General features: G+C 38.9%; 1 protein-coding gene across 4 annotated transcripts in view; it reads left to right on the forward strand.

The window, feature by feature from the left end:
* The window catches only part of GRM5 (glutamate metabotropic receptor 5), a 510,774-nt gene that overhangs the window by 456,207 nt on the left and 35,745 nt on the right, over window positions 1-18,822 (forward strand). The window lies entirely within an intron of this gene.

The following is an 18,822-nucleotide window of genomic DNA, read 5'->3' on the forward strand; positions in this document are numbered from 1 at the left end:
AAATTGAAATCCTATCACCCACCTCAGAGGATTATAAAGAGTGAAAGAAATAATATATGTGTAAAGGCCAGGTACACAGTAGATGCTTTACTGAAGATATCAGAGTACAGAGCCAGGCAGCCCTGGGAATGAATAATGACGGGCAGCATCACTTACCAGCTGTGGAACCATAGGCAAATCAATTAACCTCTCTAGGCCTTGGTTTCCTCCTCCGATGAATGGAGATAATGAAACACAGCCTTCACACAGGATTGTGAGACTAAATGAGTAAATACGTGTAAACTATATGCCATGCAGTAAGCACTTCCTAAGTGTTTGTTTACTATTATTTTTAACTACATTAACGATCATCAGTCTTCTTCCACACCTGAGAGTCTCTGTCAGGAATGCAACCTGGATAATCCTAATAACAAAAAGAGCATTGTAAAAGGCAATATAGGTCTATAGACATATTGATTACGCAGCCTGAGCTTTCCAGAGCATCTCCATTTTTACGTGGTCTAGTTCCTTGCCAGATTGTAAAGCATACCCTCTGTCCTAATTTAAGCAAGGCAAACTCCTTAGAAGTGGGAGCCTTGTCTACCCTGTCATCACTCTACCTCCAGTGCCTGGAAGTATCCAGAAGGGCACTTGACACACAGAAGATGCTTAATAATCTGTGTTATATTTATTGATCCAATAAATTTGGGAAAATAGGAATGTGGTGATTATTTCTTGCTTGTGTTCAGGTGTGCATATTACTATCCCCTAGTGGTTCTACTACCTTTCATAACATTAAGCCTACTGTGATCTGTATTACAAATATCCCCTGCACCCCCACAGTTTCCAGTTTCTGCTCAAGAATTAGGTTATTAATTCCATCCATTAATATCATGTTTTGCTATGATTCTAACATACCTCTAGTAACATTAGGTGACTATTTTCAACTATTTTGTCTCTACTTTAGTAAATAAGGGGCAACAGAAATAACACAATTTACTGATAGTGCCTATAGAAAACAGAAATTTTTGGCAATATTTTAACTTGTTTTCCCTAAAGGGCCATGTAGTCCTTGATGATCAGATTTTGCAGTCAGTAGCTTTGGATATTAGAATTTCGAACAGTGAGAAGGGACCTTTGACACTTCTTGAGTTTTCTGTACATAGTCTTTGGCAAGACAGGCTATAGTCTGATTATATAGTGACTTCTTTTTGCCATTAACTAGCACATTCAGGCTGGAACCAGCTTTTGATATGGAGAAGAAAGGCCAGAAGAAGCTGTAATATCCTTGCGTCACACACATCCCCTACCAGACCTTACCCCTTTTAGCTATTAACCTAGAAGATAATTTAGATTCAAACTAAAATTATTTTCTTCTATGTCTCCCAAGAGCTCTCACACTATTTCTGTGATCCAACATCAAGATGTTTAGAGTGTTGATATGATATTTATCACATTGTAAGATCTAACTGGTTACGTATGGATTTATCTTCCCTTTTAGTTTATAAATTCCAGTGTGTATCACATTATTTATCTCTAGGACTTAAACAATGGGGGAAAATTGAACTTAGATGCTTGTAATATTTTCACATTTTATTCTAAATTACCTTTATTAGTTGGGTTTCTCAGGCTTGAATTCTATAATATGCCAATGAGCCCATCAATTGGAATCTACAGGAGGCTTAAAGAGTTAACTTAAATCTCTGACTGTAGGTCTTTGGGGGAGAAGCAGCTTCTATGCTCTGACCAGCCTGATTCTGCTTTCTTCCATCTGTTACATAGAGAGGCAGGCTACTATAAATCCAGACTGGATCTGGGCCATGTTTGAAAAGGCCTTATGCATATCCCTTCCACATCTCATGGCAGACAGCTAGGGATCCATTTTAAAGATGACAGTAATTGCATACTTTAGAATAAAAATAATACCTCCTGAGGTTATAGTGACTGTGTTTCTAAAAGTTAGGGCACTTTCTTGCAGCAATGGATGTAGAGACAGTAGATGTAAATATAGCAAGCTAGTGTATAGTTCTGACTTCGGAGCCACGCCTGGATTCAAATCTAGTTGTGTGAATTTGAACAAGGTATGCCCGTGTCTTTCTTCAACTGTAAAATGATAGATAATGATCCCTGTTGTGAAAGTAAATGAAGTGATATATGTTAAATGTTTAGTATTCACGCAGAGAAAGCACATAATAAATGGTAGATAAATCTTTTAGAAATGTACTCACCTGCAAGTAAGACAAAGCTTGATTTTTAGAAACTCATATGATTTGTATGGGTTCTACTTCCTTTGTGTTACAGGAAACTTGTAGACAGACAGCTCCTGGTGGTCCTCCAATGCTCAGTGGTTCCAGAGCCAACATCTCCTCTGTTCTCTGGGTCTTTACTCATGGATGCACAATGGCTTCATGTGTTGCATCCTTTCATTAGGGAAAACAGTGGTCTCTGAGGATCCTGTAGCTGCCTTTCTGTCTCATTGGCCAAAGCTGTCTCATTTAGCTACCCCTAACTGCAAGAGAGTAGAAAAAGGTGCTCATTTAGCTTTTGCGTCTTCTATAATGGAAACTGAAAGGGAGAAGGGAGTGTCAAGTGCTTGTTGGATAAGCCCATGAGTAGTGTCTACCAAGGAAAGCAGCAGTACCTAGTAGTAGTACTGGTAGTAGTAGTAATGGTGGTAAAATTACCTAGTGGTCACAAAATATTGAAAGTAGAAGCAATAATCGCTCCCATTTTTCAAATGGGCACCTTGAGGTCCCGTGGGGTTAAAACACTCACCTACCATCTTGTGACCAGGAGTTACACACAGCTCTTAACTCAGACCTTTGCCCATTAATATTAGAGCTGAGCCTTCCCCAGAATGTGTTCTAGTCTCACAAACCGTTGCATGAAAAAAAAAAAATTGTTTGGTCAAACAAGTCTTAAAGAACTCTGACTGTTCTTTTAGAATAATGTGACTGTGTTTAGAGATAAACACTGAAAAGTTTTGCAGTGTAGAATCCATTCATTCGTTCATTCTTTTCAACATTTTCCCCGATCTTGTTGAACACAGGACTATTATTTTCAAGTAACTCTCTTAACAATCTGGAGAACTGACACTACAAAGGGGACTCACTATGGAAAATATTGTCAGAGCCAAAGAGAAGACATGTTTCTGGGGAGACTGAAGAGTCGTTCATATATCTTCAATGAGAAGAGGGACAGAAAGAGCCAATTTCCACCTCTGGTCATGGAGAGAGAATCACTTTTGTTCTCTGAGCACCTACAGGAAAACTAGAGCTAATTCTAACAGATCTAGCAGTTTTCTGGGAAGTGAAACAGGCTCACTTTAGAGCACCAAAAAGAAGAGTGCCCAGAATCATTCAATTCACTGAAATAGCAAAGGGAGATTTTTATTTAAACGAGAGTGAGTCACTATAGATTTTTTTTATATAGAAACATGCTATTTATGCCATCAATGTATAGAGGTCCCTGTGATTAACATTTTGGTTCTAGACACTAATTTTCCAGCACGACATGGTGCAGCATCAAATCATTGTCAAGCAGATAATGCCATGCTTCCGTGTAAGGCCTTCACTTCAGCTGCAAATTGACAAATGAAGACAAAATCAGTTCTGAACTAAATAAAGCACTGAATTTGATGAGTCTAAAGTTCTGGTTCTACAAGATTCAGAATTTTCAGGGTGGTGGGCTGCATTTCTCGGATATAGTGGGCATTTCATGGCTAGATTAATGACAGAGGCCTGAAGCTCTAAATCACACGTTTTCTCAGAAGGTAAGAGCCTCGCTGGGGATTCTACTCAGGCGGCAGGAGCATTAGCATAGCCTTCACCTTAATTTTAGAAACTATCTTTTGCCGCTTTTGTTTTAATTAACTAATTAACTTTGCTTTCATTGACATTGTCAGGAGAGCCCAGTCAGACTATCTGCTAAAGCAACCGCTAGACCTTTCACATCCATTGTCCAAATTATAATTTGTCTGGAAAATTGGTTCTCTTCTGTGAATGCCAATACACCCCAACTATGCTCAGGGCTTTGAGGATTTCCATCTGCTTCGATTTCATTGAGGAGTTATTAGTCGGTATGAAGCAGTGTGTGTGTTATCTCTTCCTCTTTCGAATCGGCTTCCTCTTCCTTCTATCTTTCCAGATTGTTTTTATCTTCCAGGGTCCAGCTCCCCCACTGAAACCCTATCAGATTAAACTGCCTCCCAGATTTTCCCTCATCTGGACTCTTAGAACACTCAGCACACATTCCTCACACTTTTTTCATTTATTATTTATACAAACAGAACGGAACATTGTCAGGCACTGTGGTAGGCCCTAGAGGCTGGAAGATTGTTTTGTATAGACGTGATATTTTCACAACTATCTAAAGCTGTCTTAAAAGCATTTCTGTCTTCCTCAGTGGCTATCATTGTGCCTGACACACAGCAGCACTCAGCAACAGATTCTGATTTGGGTAGGCAGCAGCTCTTAGGGCTCACACTGCCATTACAGGGAGCAAAACTAACCATTTTGTGGACTTGATTGCCCAGATTTTTATCTGATGATACTTTGTTCAAAAAAATAAGAAAAAATTCTTTTTGCTAAAAGCCAACTTCTTGTTTTTAATCAAGCTTCAATTGAATGCCTGCTGTGTGCCAACACTGTTACAGATTCTGGGGATACAAAGATAAGTAAGAAACAGGTTTTGAGGAGCTCTCAGTCTCCCAGAACAGACCTGGAAATTGGTTAAGTTCAATGAAGTGATAGAGTGCTGTGATAGGAGTCTACGAGGAAAGAGGGGCCCAGAGGCAGAAGCAGCAAATTCTACATGTGGAGAATTAGAAAAACCTCCCAGAGGATCCAATTCAAACAAGAGATACAATTTAAATACTTTATCCCTGCTTAGACATCCTCAAGATTCACCAGCTAGGATAGGATAGAGCCAGACTTCCTTACTTAGTGGCAGGAAAGGCCCCTGGTGGTATGTATGACTCCTCCCACGGCCGGCCTTGCATCCAGTCACTCCCTGCTGGGTTTTCCATTCTGACCCACTCAGTATTCTTGCTTTCAGGCCTATAGCAGTGCAGTTCCTTTGTTATAAAATATACTTGCCCCACCACCCTCAGCTCTTACCCAACGAACTCACACTCATTTTTGATTCTGCTTCTACTGGAATGCCTGTCCTGACCGTCTGAGACTGCATTAGGTTCCACTCTTTATGATCCACATGAGCCATGTGCTTATCCCTATAGCACATTTATCATCCTGTGTTGTAATTACACACGTACATGCATATGCATGCACGTGTGCAGACACATATCCAATCACACACTATCATGTGAACTTACTAAGCACAGGATCCATGTCTTCATTTTTTCTGTGCCGTTGGTACCCAGCACAGTGCCAGGCACATAGCACTCACAAATGTTTGTTGAATAAATGGAAAGATGGATGGATATACGAATAATGAAGTGTGAACTACACTGCCACTTGACAGTGAATACAATGAAGGACGGAAGATAGTGAATACTGATATTCATTGAGCACTTGGTGATCGGCCACATGAAACCCCTTATGTGTATTATCTCTTTTAATTCTCAAAACAATCCCCATCTTACAGATAAGTCAACTGACGTAAACAGAGGGTAATTTACTTGCTCAAATCTATAAAGAGTGTAAGCAGAAGAGGCAGACTTCGAATAAAGAAAGATAGGCTGACTTCAGGCCCCATGCAGGTAACCAACCATTCAACAGTGGTCCAGCTCTTTGTATTTTGTAGTCTGAACTGAGAAAAACTGAGACTGAATGGGTGTGAAATGTGACTTTCCCCCAGGAGTTTCCCTGAAAACTGTTCCCTATATCTTTATGGCACTGTACTCTCTTGCCATGGGTCATTCCTTCACCTGAGCCTGATTTGACTTGTGTTTTTATCTCAGAATCCTCTGAGATAAAATTTGAACTTGAAGGGCTGCCTGAATCTTTTCTATTTAGTAGTGATTTTTCACTATCTGTATAGATTTTGTGTGAAAAAAAAACTGACTTGTTTTTACTATTTATAGTATTTTTATACTTGTTATTTTATTATAATTAGGAATTATGAGGATTGACACTAATTTCCTATATAATTTTTTTTTGTTTTTGATATGGCTAATCTCTGATAAAAATTTCATGAAACAGGCAAGGAATCCTAATATTTCCCACCTTGACCCAGTCCAGTTTAATGCCAACCAGTGTTTTTAGAGTAATCACCGTACCCTAAATACACCATTGAATTCTAGGAACATAAAGAAAAATAAGACACAAACCCTGCCCTTAGGAGCAGCTCACAGAGTAGTGGGGAAGGTCAAATTACATACAAATCATTAATTTTTGTAGTGTATGAATGAAGTGGTAAAGGAGACAATGCTCAGGGAAGTCAGGCTAAAAAGGACACTTTGCCCAATCTGGAGGTTTCAGGAGGTTTCCTGGAAGGGTGATGATGCCTGCATTGAATCCCAAAGAATGAAAGATTATATGAACCAGGTGAAACTCATGGGGAGTTTCAGTTTGGGGGAACAATATGAACAACAGCCCAGAGGTATGACCCAACACAGTGTAGGCAGGGAATTGCAGTGTGTAAAATGTGTGTGGGCAGGTGAAGGGAATGGACTGGAGAGGCTAAGCCTGAGCAAGGGGTTGTCAACTACCCACCTTTCAGCACCCTTCCTTCCTTTTTTTTTTTTTTTTTAAGATTTATTTATTTATGATAGACATAGAGAGATAGAGAGGCAGAGACACAGGAGGAGGGAGAAGCAGGCTCCATGCCGGGAGCCCGACGTGGGACTAGATCCCAGGACTCCAGGATCGCACCCTGGGCCAAAGGCAGGCGCTAAACCGCTGAGCCACCCAGGGATCCCCTGTGCAACCTTCCTTTCAATAGCCTTTTCGGTTTACCATCAGATTCCTCATACTCCTGACAACCTCCCAACCCAGCGGGATGCCTCCCCACCTACCCCCAGCCAAAACTTAGGTGTTCTCACCCTTCCTCTCTGCTAGAGAATAGACAGATTAGTTTGTGCTCTTATCATAATGATCCTTAGTGACTTGCTCCATCCTTTATAAAGTAAACACTTTTGAGCAACTACTTTATTACAGAGACTGTGCTAAGTACACACACACACACACACACACATATATATAAAATCTCACTGGATCTTATATTTTATAATAGAAAGTATTATGCCTTCCACAGATAAGAAAAGAAATAACTGAGACAAATAGAGATTAAGCAAGCTTTATTTAGTGCATATTTAATAAGTAGTAAATTTGAAATTCAAACCCAGGTCTTTATGTTCTTATAGCCCTTTTTATTTTAATATTGCCTTTCTGATGGATTCATTTTCTCAACCATATGTATCTCATTTTACTGTTGATAAACAAAGCCACTGTGAATGTATTTCTGCCAAATAAAATAATTAGTATTTTTACTAAATAATTTTTACTAAATAATTAGTATTTAGAATCAAAATACTAATTCTATTTTTTACTCCCAAAGAAATGACCCTAACGGTAACTTTTTTTTTTTTTTTGGTATACAGGCAAATCAGTTGGGGTGACATAATGGAACAAGGTAGCCTGTCAGCCAATCTTGTTCTAACCTGGCAGAACTAGAGTGGTATAGGAAGTGAGCCTGGTTAGCAAAGATATGGATTCCAATCCTGGCCCTGCCACTTACAAGCTGAGACATACAAGCACTTCATTCTCAGAATTTCTAGACAATGAGAATGAAACTTTTCATCATACTTTGTGTGATGCTCACAGGATCGTTGTGAGCATAATACAGAGTATGTTCCACTGTCCTCGGTTCAGGAGATGTGAGTTTCCTGTACCCTAATCATGGGGTCATCTCAGTTCACGTCCCCCAATATATAGTTCTGGTGACATAATATGAGGTTTCATGACATCATTCTTCAGGAAAGGTACTGAAATGGAAATATTTGACTTTGGGAATCTGGCCTCAATTCAAAGTAAATCATTGCTGCATCCTGGGGGCCCATGGTCTTCTAAAGTCCCATTATATTCTTAGGTAGTTGGTTTTGAAGTTTCTGTGACAATGTTTTTTCAGAAGTCAGACTTTCTTCAGAGTTTAAAGGCAATTGGTGTTAGCCACTTTTCCCATTGCCCTTGTGGTTTTGGCAATGCATTTATATTTCTTCATGAGAAAAACTTTATTTTATTTTATTTTATTTTATTTTATTTTATTTTATTATTTTTACTATTTTGATTCTAAACTTGGCCCAGATGGATCCATTTTACTTAATATTTAGAAACTAAATGATAATCACTGTGGTAAATTTTATACCATAACATGATATGAAGCACTCTTTGGTAAGGTGTGTGCTCACATTGTTCACTTACATTCAGCCAAAAAAAAAAAAAAAGAAAAGAAAAAAAAGGAAAGAATCACAGCATCCCTTCTGTGTACAAGTTTGCTGCCTGGCCTTGTTCTCAGGCTTCACAACTACACACTGCTGATGGTAGAAGCATGACTCTCCCTCTACTGAGTTAAAATGGCATGGCCAAAATGCAAACTTATAGCACTGTTTTCTCTAATTCATGTGGCTTTTTTAGTGGGAGACAGAGACCATGACATGGCAAACAAAGATTTGTCAATGACCTTGCTTACTCTTCTTAAACAAACAATAACTGAAAAACAAAGTGTGGTAATCCTAATGAAGCTCCCAGAAAAGGTAAAGATAATTACAATCAGCATTTGTTAAACAAGTGCCAGTCATGTGTGAAACAATATACTATGTGTATTGCACATTAGTGTTTTCTAGAATAAAGCTCCCCAACCCCAGAATTTCTGATGCAGTAGATCTGGTGTGAGGCCAGAGAGTTTGCTTTCTAACAAGCTTCCAGGTAATAATGATGCATATTGATGAATATGCTGGTGACATAGGGATCACATGTTGATAACCATAGACCTGCATATTCTCAACTAACAACAACTATGCGAATTCAATATTATTTATTTTATTTTTTACGATTTTATTTGAGAGAGATAAGAGAGAGCACATGCAAGGGGGAGGGGTAGAGGGAAAGGGAGAGAGACAAGCAGACTCTGCACTGAGCATAGAGCTTGATATGGGCCTCAGTCTCATGACCTGAGATCATAAGCCACCCAGACACCCCATGAATTAGATATTATTATTATTCTCTGTTTTAAAGATGAGAAAACTTAAGTGCGGAGAGGTTTAGTGATTTGTCTAAGATTGCACAGCTCATAAGAGATGCAGTTGGGATTCAAACCCAAGTCTAAACACATGTTTTTTTCCACAATAACATGACTGGCAAGCTTTCAAGAGGATATATTAAGTGGGTGATTATTCCTCCTTCTTGTTTGCCCCATACTAGGACTTCTGCTCTGTGGACTCAAACTCTAGGGCATCACCTGCCCACCTGAGCATAAGGTAATAACACTGCTATTGCCAGAGACTTGCTATTGGTTGGGTTATTAAGCATACTTTCCACTCTCTGTTCATAAATTCCACAGCAGTCTCTGAGAAGACTCTAAAATGTTCTCCCACTTTCTCCCTATGTGACTGAAAGATACACACTTTTACCTCACCGGAGCCAGTGTCCAATCAGGAGATCAGCTGCCATTTCTCAAACAACAGCATTGGTGTGAAATGGGAGGGGTCGTGGTTAACTAAGGAATGGGAAAGATGGGATATAAATTGGCTAGAATTTCAGTGTATGGTCACCATATAATATTACCATAAAAAGAAAAGCAAAATCAAACCAGCTAAAACACTTTCTTCAATTTTAAATGGCATGGGTGAAACAAGGGAGGTAACAGAGTAGTTTAATATCAACATGTATGTCCTCTGTGGTAGGCAGAGTAGTGACCTCCAAACATGGTAACATTCCATTTCCTGGAACCTGTGAGTATGTTACCTTACATGGCAAAAGCGACTTTGTGGGTGTGATTATGTTAAGGATCTTGAGAAGAGACTATCCTGAATTATTGGAGGGAAACCAAGGTAATCACAGGGTTTGTTATAAGAGGAAGGCAGGTGTATCAGAGTCAGAGAGAGACTGAAGATGTTACTCTGGAAGACCTGGAACTCAACTAAATGATTGTATTCTGACCATCACATTCCCTAAAAGATATCTTGGCTTAGGCAGGGAGAGAGGAGATAACGGTCTTCTCCACGCAAAATTCTGGTGAGGTTCCATGACATTCTATGGGGGTTTACTTTGGTCATATGTATCACACGCACACGCACACACATCCTACCAGAAATCGCTGAGAGCAAGAACATTTTCTTATTTATCCTTAGGTTGGGTAGGAGCTCAGTAAATGGCTATCGTGGTAATATAGGAGGTAAAAAGGAGATCTAGCCATACTGATCCCTCCTACTTACGCTACTCAAAGGATAAAAGGTTCCCATTATTCTACATCATCCATCTCAACCATTCTTCATGCCATGTCTGTTCATTTCACTCTGGCCTCCACCAGTGTCTTGGTCAGAAACTGAAGACAGTGAGGTCCACTTGACCCTCTGGTGGGAGTCAGGCACTCCAGAGAGTATGTTCTGACTCAGGCACACACATTATGATACTGAGGGAAAAGGCACAGGAGGAGCATCTGAAGGAAATAAGAGGGTATTTGAATTCAGGGTGAACAGTGCCTGGTGCTCTCAGGGACTACCCAGCCATGGGGTACAGCCAAGTGTGCAGCCCGTTGCTGAAAAATGGACCAGGGCAGAAGTTTCTCTGCCACACACAGATTTAGTGCCTTCTAGGACAGCAAAATGAGAACCAAATATCCTAGCCCAAGTGGACCAGCAAGCACTTTTCCTGTTTGTTGGGTTAACTAATAAAAATATAAGTAAGAAAAAATTGATCTCAGCATCCACTCATAACAGAAGTTCAACTTTAGGACTCCTTTTAATCTCAAAGATATTGGAAATGTCTGATGATACTTGAGAAAAACCGAGCAAATTGGCTTCAGAGAAGAACTTACAAAGACACATTAGCAGAATGCTAATATGTTGAACTGGAGCTAAGCAGATGCAGACTTCTGATGTCTTGCCTGTCTTTTTCACCTTCAAATTCCAAATCCCTGCATCAAAGCACATGTTATCTAATTTCCCCTTGGACATTTCCAGAGGCTTTCATTTAATTGTATTCACTGTGCAGACACTGCTTTGTGACTGCATCTCCAGGGAGGACAGTGCCAGACAGAGAGCAAGCCGCGAGCTGAAAGGAGCAGACAGCCTTTCACTCCAGGGCATTTCTAGCCATCCTCAGTGGTGCTAGTGAAGAACCGGGCTCTAAGTGTCAACTGTTTCCGGACCTTCCCCTTTCTTCCTTTCCTTGCCCCAGCAACCCTCCATGCCCACCCCGAGCAGCAGCGGCCTGATCCTTCTTCCGGCCACTAGGTGGCAGGCGGGGTTCTCTGGGCAGCTGGGGGAGGTGGGGCGGGGTGGGGTGGGGGGAGAAGTGGGGAGCATTTCCCTGAGCTTGCGCGGTAACAATGCGGGACCGTCACCGTGGGCTTGTACAGACAGCTGGATGCAAGCAGCTGGAGGCAAACTGTTGTAGAAAGTAGTGCGAGCAGTAGATGTGCAGTTTCCCAGATGTACTAACTGAAGAATATTCCTAACACAAACTTGTAGGTTTTCCCCTCATCATTGATAACACATTTCCATACCTATACAGACGGTGCATATAAAAGCTGGAGGAAAAAATCAGCATTACTTCCTACACAGTGATGGCTAAATTTTAAAAACAGACATACTATTGTCATACGCTGTAGAGGAGCCTTACCTAAATATTCTCCTGCCACACACTTTGTCACCAGAATTGCCTTTTTAATTCAGTTGATCATGCTTCCACTGTCTATTCTTCAGGAATTAAACCAACTTCTATCAAGATCTTTGATTTATTGGGGATGCAACAAGTGCCCATGCATACTATTATTTAATCCAATTCATTTCTTTTTTTAAAATTGTAATTCTAGTATAATTAATATACAGTGCTATGTAAGTTATAAGTGTACAAGATATTGATTCAGCAATTCTGTACATTACTCAGATAAGTATACTCTTAATCGTCTTCACCTATTTCACCCATTCCCCCACCCACCCCCTATCTGGTAATCACTGTTTTTTTTTTCTATAGTTAAGAGTTGGGGGTGGGGGGGGTGTTTGTTCGTTTGTCTCTTTTTGTTTACTTGTTTAATTAAATTCCACGTGAATGAAATCATATGGTCTTTGCCTTTCTCTGACATATTTCACTTAGCATTAAGACTTCTAGATCCATCCATGTTGTTGCAAATGGCAAGATTTCATTTTTTTGTGGTTGAATAATATTCCACCATGAATGAGATAGATAGATAGATAGATAGATAGATAGATAGATAGATAGATAGATAACATCTTCTTTATCCATTCATTTATCCATGGACACTTGGGTTGCTTCCATATCTTGGCTATTGTCTTAGTGCTGTAATAAACAGTGGGTGCATATATCTTTTTGAATTACTGTTTTTGAATTCTTTGAGTAAATACTCAGTAGTGAAATAAGTGGATCATATGGTAGTTCTATTTTTAAGTTTTTGAGGAACCTCCATACTTTTTTCCACAGTGGCTGTACCAGTTTGCATTCCCACCAACAGTGCATAAGGGTTCCTTTTTCTCCACATTCACCCAACATTTGTATGAAAATGTGTTGTTGATTTTAGCCATTCTGACAGTTATGAGGTGATATCTCATTGTGGTTTTGATTTGCATTTCCCTGATGATGAATGGTGCTGAGCATCTTTTCATGTGTCTGTTAGCCATCTATATGTCATTTTTGGAGAAATGTCTGTTCATAGCTTCTGCCCATTTTAATTGGATTATTTAGGGGCTTTCTGGTGCTGAGTTGTATAAATTCTTCATATATTTTGGATACTAGCCCCTTAGTGGATATGTCCTTTGCCCATTATCCCAATGAAGACACCAAACATTAGAGAGACAAAGACACTTGCCCAAAGTGGTAAGGGGCTAAACCAGGGTTTGAACACCACTATTGCAGTTAAGAAACTTTAGCCCTAAAATGTAAGGCTCTCTCTAAAACTGGACCTTCTGACTGAGAAGCCAATCTGCCCTGTCACATGCTAGGTCACACCATTTCCAGAGGGCATCAAAGCATGATGAAGGGGTAGGTAGCCTTTTACTTCAATAAAAGTTAATGAGTCAGAGTCTGCACCATTTTGTACCAGAGTGCTCAGTGCAAGTAAGATGAGGCTCGGGGCTGCCAGAAGGAGGCAGATGAGAAAGGACACTGAGTATGGGGTCAGGCAGTCACTACTACTAGATTTAAAATCAAGCTTTTAGACCCTCCAGCCAAAAGTTTAAACAGGCTGAAACTACAGAAGAGAAGGTGGAGTGTAAGACGTGAAATGAGGATGATCAGAATGCTGATGTAGATGCTAACGGCTAACTGTTCCTGAGCATTTATACTGTGTCAGGCATTCTTATCAGTGCCTCAGAAACTTTCATCAGATCTTAAGACAACCCCATGAGGTGGGTAACATTTTATGAATGAGAGAATCAAGGCACAGTGAGGCAAAACAAATTGCCCAAGGACAGATACCTAGAAAGGGTTCTAATCCCAGGAGCTTGGCTTTAGAGTTCACAACCTTAGCTACTAGAAATTGTAAATGCTAATACTATATTTGAAAGGGTACAAAGAATTTGTAGGAATCAATTAAAGGTCAGGATCGAAAGAAGACATTCGTAAAAGTGTCATCTTTACTGTATTTTAATTTAGGTTGGATACCCTCCTGTTTAACCCCCTTGCCCAATGAAATTATTACCCATTGCCCCATTTTCTTTTATTAACCCTTAGTACTATCTCTTTCTGTGAGACTTAAAGCCACTGTCTAGAGTACTCTGCTGAGTTATGATCTAGTTAAGGTCCAAAGTCAGTGCAGTTTGGTCATCAAAGCAAGTATGCACTAGAAAGACATTCCAGGGGTTTGTTGTTGTTGTTGTTGTTGTTGTTGTTGTTGTTGTTGTTGTTGTTTTGGCTGAAATATCCACATACTGCAGATAGCACTTACTGAAATTAAATTAGCACAAGGAATAGGGTATGTTTCCTAACAGAATCAGACTAAGTGCATGGTTACATTTTTACCAGTTATGATTTTTTAATGATTTATTTTTATTTCCTTTCTTGAAATGAAGACTATTTGTAAAGTTATCAATTTAAAAATATGTGAAATGGTGGAAAAATACTTTTTAAAAGTGGTCAGGTTGGGCACCTGGGTGGCTCAGTTGGTTAACCTCTGACTCTTGAGTTCAGTTCAGGTCATCATCTCAGGGTCCTGAGATTGAGCCCTGTGTGGAGCTCCACACTCAGTACAGAGTCTGTTTGAGATTCTGCTTATCTTCTCCCTATCCTCCTGCTCATGCTCTCTCTCTAAAATAAATAGTCTTTTTTTTTTTTTAAGTGGTCAGGTATGGTTGAAGTCCACCAAACATTTTTTAAGCACCAATTTCATGCAAATATTTAAGTCAATTTTTAGAATTCAGTGTTTTTGACATCCTGAATAATTATAACATACAAGACAGGACATCAGAGGAAAATATTATTTTGACCAAGAAATTTAAAAATTACCTCATCATCACTTCTCTAGACATTATCATTGAAAGCTTTTCCTATTTTTACATTTTCTCTCTGGATAAAAGTTACACCTTCAACCTCATTGCCCAAACCTGTGTCAATCTTGACTCTTCACTTTCCTTGATGCTTCACATCCAATCAATCATATTCTCAACTTACATTACCTTATCTTTTGCATTCTCACTGATACCGCCATGGATCAGAACTCCATAACCTATTGTCTGAACGACTGACACAAGGTCCTAAATCTCTATTATTGATACACCAACCTGTCCCAACCAGTGCCAGAGCCATCTTCCTAAACATTGAATTTGATCACATTACCCAACCTTCAAATAGTAGGAATATAAGCCTTAAAATATAAAAATCTAAAACTCTTTTACAAACTCACAAAGCCCTTAAAGACCTGACCCTTCAAGACTTGACCTTCTCAACCTGAGGTCCAGGCACCAATCTACTCCATCAATTCCCCAGTGGCCCTTCCACCAGTGCTTCTCCAAACACATACCACATATCCCAGCAGTACCAAACTGCATATAGTTCCCCAAACATACCATGCCTCAGCTATTTCTTTGTTTGGTATGCCCCAGCTTGTGTATGTTCTATTCTTTTTGCCTCTACTAATACCTGTATTTATCTTCCTTCTACCTAGAAAACACCTTCTTACCCTCCAATTCCTAATCCAAATAATATTCCTCTTCATAAATTGCGTTTCCATTGGACCTACTGAGTCCCTTCATGTAGAATCCCTCAAATTGTATTATATTTGTTTTTCTCTGCCAGACTATAACTTTCTTTTTAAAAAATATTTTATTTATTCATGAGAGACACATAGGGAAAGGCAGAGACATAAGCAGAGGGAGAAGCAGGCTCCCTGCAAGTACTCTGATTCAGGACTTGATCCCAGAACCCAGGGACCATGACCCAAGCCAAAGGCAGACACTCAACCACTGAGCCACCCACGTGCCCCTAGACTGTAAGTTTCTTGTAGGCATTGCTTTCTATGTCTCTATCATCGGCAACTAACACAGTGACTGTGTTAAAAGGTTCTCCAATAAATATGTGAGTGAATGACTAGTAAAGACTCACTTTTCTAGCTTCTGGCAAAGATCTAGTCCCTTCCATAATGGTGAATCAGTACTCAACGGTAGTTCATTTTCCAAGAGAATAAGTCAACTTGTCAAGTCTTGCTCTACCACTGCTTGTTAATATACTATTTAAATATATTTCTGTCTCTCACTGGGATGTAGAGGTAAATGCTAAGAAGATTTAGATGTGATTGGTTGTAGTGTAATGAATGATATGTTTCAGGTATTTAATTTGGGGGAAGAGAAATGCTTTGAAATGATTAATTAAATGGTTTGGCTCTGCAATAATTGAAAGTATATTTGTGGAACTATAAAAGACTATGTCTGGATGATTTTGATGAATTGCATCTAAAACATTCCCTTTGTATAATGAATTGATATTCTTGAATGCTGTGATTACAGTGAATTTTAATTTGCATGTGATGTTAGTGATTTCATTTGTTACTACTTGAATTTGATTAAAATATTCTCAATTAATTGATATAAATTGGGTTGGGGGTAAACTAAGCATTTTCAAAATTTTATTTTCAGAAAGGTTCCTTTTATTTGCATTAGCCCTACTTGGAACTGAACTAGCTACACCATATCTGGGACATGCAAGTCAGATCTCTTTCAACACATAACATTTCATACTAAAAGAAAGTAAGCCTTAGGCATAATTCTGTGAGTTAATGATTCTCTTTCCTCAAACTCCATTCCCTTGGTAAAGATAAAATTGTTAAGGAAGAAGTAAACAGTGGAAAGATAAGAATATCCTTTTATCTAGTCTTGGTTAAAATAATTTTTCCACCTTTCTTGAGCCATTTGGCCACTGATGATTCTAGCATTCCTCCCAAATTCCCCCAACACATACACACACACAAGAAAGAGAACAAATATTTCTCAAGCTCCTTCAGTGTGCTCTGTGCTATTACATATGTCATTTAAGTTGTACAACCTTGGAAAGTAAGCATACACTAATTTTTATATATGAAGAAACAGAGACTCAGAGAGATGAAATAATTTTTTCCAAGACTGTACACTTAGCCTATGATTGAGCTGACTTAAATCCATGACTGCCAGGCTACTCCTCATACTCTTCATACTGTGCCTTATTATATCCTCCATTACTCTTTAGCTGAAAAAAAATATTCCTGTTGGTTTGAAAAGGGGGGGGGGGTCAGTTATCAATGTCAACTCTCAGGGATTTACTAAAGAAATTTACATAGGAGGTAGCATTGAAAAGAAAGATAAGTAGAAGTGTTCAAGTTGCTTAGGTAGGGGAAGACATTCCAGCATGAGATAACAGCAGGCACAAAGGTACAGAGTTTAGGGCTACTTGGGGCCACTTCCTCTTCTAGCTGCAAATGTTCTCTAAGATCGACCCATGGTCCTTGGCTCCTTTCTCCTTGTGTTCTTTTCTTTGGAGAACCCAGCCATCATGGCACTTTCAATTATCAAGTGTTCTTCCTTAAGCTCTAGTTGTTAGTCTTCAAATGATAAGTGGATGGTACTATCTTCATACCTGGCATCATCTCAACTTCAACACGGCCAAAACTCACTCTTTTATATCAAATAAATTCTTCTGTAGTAGTTTCATTATCTCTTTCTGTTAGATGTAACAAATGCTAATTCCCAGCCTCAAAATGTTAGCCATGTTTAATTTTTCCTTATCCTCAACTTAAACATTTTTAATCAGATATTGGATGCTATTGAGATAATAGATGCTATTTTTAAAATATTTTCAAACTAATATATAATGCATTTTATATACATCACCCTATTGAAAATCAAGCAAAGTTAGATGAGTTATATGAGGACTAGGATTATATTTCAATGCCCTGACATTATTAACCGAGTACATCTAGCAAGTATTAATTGAGTGTGCTGTGCACCAGGAACTTCTCTAAGCTTTGAGGATAAAGTGGTGAACAAAAATTTCAGCCCTCACAGAATTTCAATTATATTTGAAGAGAATGACACCAAAAAATAAACAATATATAATTCCAGATATTAAACAAATACATCAGATAATTCCAGATAGGTATACTTGCTATAAAGAAAGGTGAAGCGAGGTAAGAAACTACAGTGAGCTTTGGCAAGTTATTTTAGATAGTTTTAGATATCTAAAACATGAATAGCCTCTCTGAATAAGCTGAACAGAGAGCAAAATGAAATGAGAAAATAAGATGCATAAAGATCTGAGAGGTGGAGACTAAGTGTTTCAGGCAGAGGGAATAGCAGATAAAAAGATCTTGAGGCAGGAACCATATTGTCTTGTGGTTGGAGTAAAAAAAGAAGGGGAGAGAACAGAGAAAAATGCAGACAGGCACTTGAGGATCAGACTAGGTGAGGTGCAAATTTTGTTTTTTGTCCTGAATGTGATAGGAAATTTTGGAAGTTTCAAAGAATTACAAAATAAGATTAATATGTTAAAGAAATCTGTCTCATTTCTATAGATAGAATGTAGAGTGGAAAGAAGAGAAGGAAAGAAAGAAATCAGTTAGACATCCATTGTGACTGGATAAGTAAGAGAATACAGTGATTTCAAATAGAAAGTGTAATGACAGGACTTAAAGATGAGCTCTAGGCTTTTGACCTGTGTAAATGGAAGGATTGGGATTGTTGTAATTCAGACTTGGGGAAGAGAGTTTTGAAGAGTAAAATCAAGTGTTCAGTTTTGGACTCATTCATACTATGTCATATAAGCTTAGAGAAGTCCAGGCTAGAGATTAAATAAAAGGACTGGGGGAACCATCCACATTTGATAATAATAGGATGAAATGAGAAATTTGGGACCAGAGATGATAAAGTAAAAGAGAGAAAGTTTGAAGAAAAAAACACAAACTTAATTTTGGAATTGTTAAATTCAAGATTCCCAAGAAAACATCTAAGTGAACAAGTCCAGGAAGCTGCTGGAAAAACTGGTCTGAAAATCAAGAGAGTTTTGTGTTGAAGTATAATTTGGGAGAGCCAAGGGCAGAACCAGAGACTAGATAAAGAAAGCAAGTCCAAGGACTAGACAAAGAATTCCTAAAGAACAGACATAAGTCCTCCTGACACCTAGGTGCAAGTGCTAACACAAAAGGAAAAAGAATGATTCATAAATGAAGAAGTGGTCAGTAGCTCCA

Source organism: Canis lupus, chromosome 21 (assembly GCF_003254725.2).
Source record: "Canis lupus dingo isolate Sandy chromosome 21, ASM325472v2, whole genome shotgun sequence".
NCBI lineage: Eukaryota > Metazoa > Chordata > Mammalia > Carnivora > Canidae > Canis > Canis lupus.